Raw genomic sequence first — 6468 nt, forward strand, 5'->3', positions numbered from 1 at the left:
CTTTGTGGAGTAAACATATGGGCCAATATATGTGGTTTGTATGGGGGCATTGGACCCGTACAAACTCATAACAAACCCATACGGATATGGAGCCATTCCATATGGGTCTGTATAAAATCATATGGCCCCCAAATAGTTCATAAGGGACCCATATGAATACGGGACACACAAACATACGGGATGCATACGGATCCATATGAATCTATATGAAATCCATATCAATTCATATGAAGTCCATACGGTTTCATATGAAGTCCATATGATTTCATATGAATCCATATGAAGTCCATATGATTTCATATGAATCCATATGAAATCCATACGGATTCATACGGGTTTTTTCGGTAGGGTAGCGTACGAGATTTTTCCTGGGCATGCACCTGCTGCATGCTTGGTCCGGCACTTGCTGCAGTGCGATCCGCAGTCTTCCACGAGATGCCCGAATGTCGAGCACCGCACACAAAAGGGAACCTTGCAAGACGACCTGAAGTGGCCTCCCCGTTTTCAGCGACGACAAACTCGCTTCGCCCCTGGGTACTCGCACTGGACGAGAGCTTCCAGCACGCGAATAAAGTTCGGGACAGGAGTCTTCTCACCCATTTCCATCTTGGCATTCTTGTTTCCTGTGCGGAGCACACCGCGGCCTTTTCGGTCGTCAAACGTGACATCGTCAAGCTTCAGGACCTTCTCGTATTTGTTTAAGGCCCGTACCAGGTTTTCGTCCCGTAGGAATATCGGCACCCTCTTCAGTACCAAAGTCACCACCCGAGGCCCGTAGAACTCGATGGAACACGACTGCTCAGCAACCGTTAGGCCGCTCTCCAGGACACGGTCCAAAGCAGACCGCTTTAACAATCCAATTTCGTAGAGATTACCCCCATGGTCGGAGATTCCGTATAAGCTTCCGGGGCCAACCAAATCGTAGACAGCGTCGGCCAAGTCGTCCGCCGTCGCGACGACCGGAATTCGAACGCGGAAACACCACTCCTTCAGCGGTTGAGATGTGTTCATGTTGTCGGCTAGGAAACCGCGATTAACGCGGGCCCCCAGCTAACTTCCAAATCAGGCTAGACGGGAGACAGAACAGCCAAGAAAATTTCCCACATATCTGCGTTTCCTTGTCGCGTCCTGTGATAACACCGTAGAAATACACCAGGTCACCAAGAAAGCGGATTTGAAGGGAGACCAGAGCATATATCCTAAATTTTCTACGTTCGTCGATGCCCTATTTAAAACATATGAGAGTCAAAGTGGTGAAGTCCTGTCTCTCTCTCTGTCCTTTGTTTGTTTTATTCGTTTTGGGGCTGGGGGTGTGGCTGGACACGTCTGATCTGGACGCATGTTTCATCTTTGAATTGAATAATATAGCCTTACCCAAACGGGTTAGGCCTATCAAAAATTGCCTAGAAGCTCATTCTGCTGTCTCCCTCCACGGTGATCTTTAGTAAATGTTTATTGAGAATAGTAAACTACTTAAGACATCATACATATCACAATCCCATTCAGTACCCTACATACATAGAACAGTTATCCTTTGGATACCGAGAAACAGTCTAGATATTACAACATAAACAATGACAGACAACCAAGAAAAGAGTAGGCCTACTCAAAATACAAGTAAAACGCGCGACATCTCAAGTTGCAAGCACCCAATTGCACACGAATCAACAGGAATATACCAACAAGATTATGCAAGGAATCACCCAGTACACGTGAATACACACCAGCAGCACACCTCACACAGCTCACGCGACACCCCATAAAGGTCACAACTGTATCACAATCTCCCCTGCACGAAAACAAACAGGTTGTGGTGCGACTTTCACCTCCTGCGAAAAGCGTCCCTGCCGAGTGATCTGAGCTCAGCCCGTAGACGTGTCCTCAGGGCTACCCTACAAGCCATCATCAGTGACACCAGGCTCGTCGGCTGGGCACCGTACACTGATCGGGTGCGAGCACACCATAACTGGAAGGTGACCTCTGCTACGAGTAGCACAAATGAAGGCTGTTTCCGAGCGGGCACGGGGACGGGGTCGAGAAGGTGAACGGTATCATAGCACACACCAGGCAGGCGATATATGGCCACTACCCTCCTCCACATGGCAGCTGCGTTGAGGCACTCGTAGAAAGTATGGCGATGAGTCTCGACAGCTCTGCATAACACGCACTCATCTGATCGGGAAAAGCCGAAGCGACGTAGGCGGGCCCTCACCGGTAGGACATCGTGGGAGTGCTGCCAGAGCACATCGACCCTCGAGCTCTCGATCAGGCGGGAAGAAATACGGCTGCGATTTCCCGAGGTCGCCTGGATGGGGAAGCTTATTTCGCAGAGAGCCTCGTACGACTGCCTAATGGACCACATAGGAAAGTCGCTGTCCGGCAGGTGGCGATGGAGACTGATTGCATAGCCATGCATGATCCTGTAGATGGTCATCAACCGCTCCGTGTGGGGCAGCCGGTGATCAGACGAGCCTCCAAAATCCTGATAGAGGTGCCCGTGAAGAAGACGGCCAGATCGTGCGAGATGTGCGTAGAGTCACGAAGGACCGCAAACAGAGATGCGAGGCCTAAAGCCGCACAAAACAGTCGAACGTCCGGGATCCTCCATCCACCCACACCCGGTGGCTTCATCATCACTGCTCTTGTCACTCGTTCGGGACGGCCAGACCAGAAGAACCGAAACATCATGCTGTTGGCTCTACGGGCGGTTACAGTTGCTGGTTGAAAGTCAGCTCCGAAGAACCAGAAACGCGAACATAGGTGTCGTGCATTAGCTTCTGCACGGTCTCTGAAGCCCAAGGAAACCGCCGAATGTGAGTCGATCCGGTCCGATGCATCTCGCAAAGCGTTCGCCCAATTCCTGGTGAGTGGGCCTCTTCGATTGAAATAGATTCCAAGGATGCGACAACACTCCTTGACAGGTATGCCATACGCGTCTGTGTATGGAAATTCGGCGCCAATTGCCAGGATTGAAGACTTCCGCTCGTTCGCCTTTGCACCAGACGCACGACTGTACTTTCCCAAGACGTCCAGAACTTCCTTAACTGCAGCTGGCGAAGGCAAGCATACGGTAAGGTCATCCGCGTACGCGAATTGCGTCGGGAAGCGGTGACTGCCTGGTACAGGAAGCCGGTGCACCCTGCTCTCCTTAGATAACATCCTTATTGCGACTTCGAACACGAGAACGTACAGGATAGGCGACATGGGACATCCCTACCTTGCTCCCGTGTGCACTGGGAAGGCTGCAGAAGGTCTGCCATTCACCAGGACTTGGCTGGTCGCTCCAGAGTAGAGGACGCGAACAAAGCGTTGAAGACGTTCGCCAAAGCCGGCTCGCTGCAAGATGTAAAACAGGAAGGCGTGGCAGATCCGGTCAAAGGCTTTCTCCTGGTCAAAGGAGACGACGAGAGCAGAGGATCTTCTGTCTGCGACCCAGTAAAAGATGTCACGCAAGGCAAAGAGATGCTGCTGGATACTTCGACCAGGACCCGAACATGCCTGTGCAGGAGAAATTATAAGGTCCAGTACTCTCGAAATGCGAAGCTGGAGGGCTTTGGCAAACAACTTGTAGTCTACGTTCAGCAGAGTAATCGGTCGCCAGGCAGACAGGTATTCAGAACGTGAGCGGTCTTTGCACAAAAGTTTGATTAATCCACACAGGGTGGATTCTGGGAGAATGCCCTGTTCGAGAGAAGCGCAGAAAATGTCTCGGAGTACCCCACCAAGGCAGTCCCGGAAGCGAAGATAGAAACTCCACGGGTAGGCCATCCGGCCTCGGTGTCTTTACCTTCCTCATAGCCCTTGCAGCTTCGAAAAGTTCATGGACGGAAACGTCGAAATCTAAGTCACTTGACTGATCTGATGTCAACCTTGGGAAGTCTTCGCATACTTCATCCCACAGCGAGGCAGCCGCATCTTTCTTTGAGAACAGTCGGGCGTAAAATAGCTGACAAGTGCTGACTAAGTCATGTATGTTGCTTGCGGTAGAACCGTCTTCTTTCACCAGCTGCTCTGATTGTACTGGAGGCAAACGGTGAGAGTCTGCCTCTATAGTCCGTACATGGCCTGGAACTCGCAGGCGCGCCGGCTCATTACCCTGAGGTGACCAGCCCCGCGCCCTGGTACACAAGAGAGCAGATAGCTCGGCTTGCAGCTCTTTCAATGCCGAAATATCTTCTGGTGAAGACAAGCCGGTTTCTAGGAGACCCCGTGGACCCACTTGGATAACACGTATTTCGTGGCGCCGCTCAGCCGCACACTTCTTCCCCCACTGCTTGAAGATGTCACGCACCCCGTCCTTTACTGAGCCCCACCACACCAATGACGTGTCTTTTCTAGTCGTGCTTGGAGGTATGCACGAACTTCACTCACTGTTCGCTCATCTTCGAGCAGGGACAGATTTAAGTGCCACGGTGATGGTTGACGTCCAAAACCCTCTTTGTTGCGGGTCTCTAGGACAACGGCTTTGTGGTCCGAAAAAAACTCAGCAGAGGTACCGACCTGCAGAACCGCAGAGTCAGTGACTGAGGAAGCAATCGACGACGTTACATAAAAACGATAGAGCCTCACTTGACGATCTCCGGCAACGAAAGTAAAGCCCGGAGTGTACCCGTGAACGTGGTTCCAGGCGTAGATTATGTTCCAGGCATTCAAAAGACGCTTCAGTTCTCTAGACCTCCAGGGCTCTTGACTCGCGGTACCACCTATCCTATCATGGGCCTCATCAATAACGCAGTTGAAATCACCGCCCAGAACAACATTATTCCTGCCGTAAATGTAGGGGTCAGCGCACCTGAAAAAATCATTCTTGTCACGGTAGTTCGTCGGTGCATACACGGAGAGGATACGTTGATCGCGTCCCTGCTCACATACGTCCACAGAGACAATTCTTCCCCCATAGTCGAAAGAGTGTCTGAGCACAGATCCGCGAAACGGTGGTGAAAACAAAATTGCAACTCCTTGCAACTGCAATTGCAATTGCAACTGCAACTTGCAATTGCAACTCTTGACCGTGGCGAGCCGAAGCTGAAAAAACCCGTGACGCCAATCCTATTCTCAAAGTCTCTAGCCTCTTGGCGGCTGCTAAAATGCGTTTATTGAAGTAGGCCCACGTCGACTTGTAGTGTTTTTATCAAAGACCCAATCATTCTCTGCTTCCTGTGTTGGCGCGAGCCTCTTGCATTAACCGTCAGTATTTTCATGACCAAGAGTTAAGGGGAGGCGGTGTTCCTCAGGACGCTTGGTGACCTGTCTCGGCTCCCGTTTGCGATGAGACCTCTCGGAGATGACCGTTTGCCATCCCTCTTTCCGCGCAGTCGGGGCTGGCTCCTGTGACCCACTCGATAAGTGGGCATGTTTGGGCAGGACAACATCGTCATCATCAGATGACGTCACTTACCAGACGAGTGTCAGAGTCGTCACTCTCAATGACAGACCTGGGGCGCGTTGCTGGCGAAATAGTGACATCGTCACTCGTCATCGGCATTCGTGATCGTGATTTTCTCCTTCCTCGGGTGACGAAACACGAAAGATGGCCAGCAACGCGATATTGACACATCAGCATTTCATACCTCCTCTCGGCTTTGTATCATGGCGATAGTCTCGACACCGGATGGTCCCGAGCGAATAATATTTGCTCTTATAAAGCATAAAATGTACAATGCTTGTAATTTATATTGCTTTAAAATCGTTCTGAAAATCAAAGTACATGACTGTACGACCTAAATACAACGGCCCTGCACCACCAATAAAGACGAACCAATCACAAGGCAACAGTGCCGTCTACTAAGCTTAAGTTTCGTGCGCGCGACAACGCTTGATTATTACTTAGGCGCTTTTTGTGAGAAGGATCTCTCTGTCTTACGAAAACATTTCAGGTGAGACAAATCATTGAACTCTGTTTTACGCATTGTCTCAAAGTATTTCCAGCACGCACGTGCACAATATTTTCGTTGCAGTCACCATGTCGATGTCGGAGGCTCAGAAGCTGCTACTATTGTCTTACATGGAGCAGTCCCCAGAACTCTGCAACAACAGAAGTTTCATGGCTGGGGAGACAAAGCAGCAGCGCAAAGCGAAATGGGACGCAATTGCTGCCTCTCTTAACGCGATAGGCGGCATCCAAAAGGACGCCACCGGATGGCAGCTCATTTGGAGGAGCTGGAGGTACCGCGTACGTAAAAACGTGCGCGGTAACATTTGCAACATCGGGGGCACTGGTGGAGGGGCAGGTGCGGCAGTAAACGCAACGGCGGAGCCTGGAGAAGAAGGAGGAACGCGCTTGGTGGACGTGGCTGCGAACCTGCAGGGTCATGGCAGGGATGCTAGGGTCATGGCCCTTGTGGGGTGGGATACCCTAGGCGGTATCGCGGGCAGCCACAATGTTGCCCCACAAGGAACTGTTTCACTGACGGATGTCGCCGTCGTTGTAAGAAACCCAAATATATAAGCTATATGTTACTGTGCAAC

The sequence above is a fragment of the Ornithodoros turicata genome, chromosome 1, assembly GCF_037126465.1.
Source record: "Ornithodoros turicata isolate Travis chromosome 1, ASM3712646v1, whole genome shotgun sequence".
Classification (NCBI taxonomy): domain Eukaryota; kingdom Metazoa; phylum Arthropoda; class Arachnida; order Ixodida; family Argasidae; genus Ornithodoros; species Ornithodoros turicata.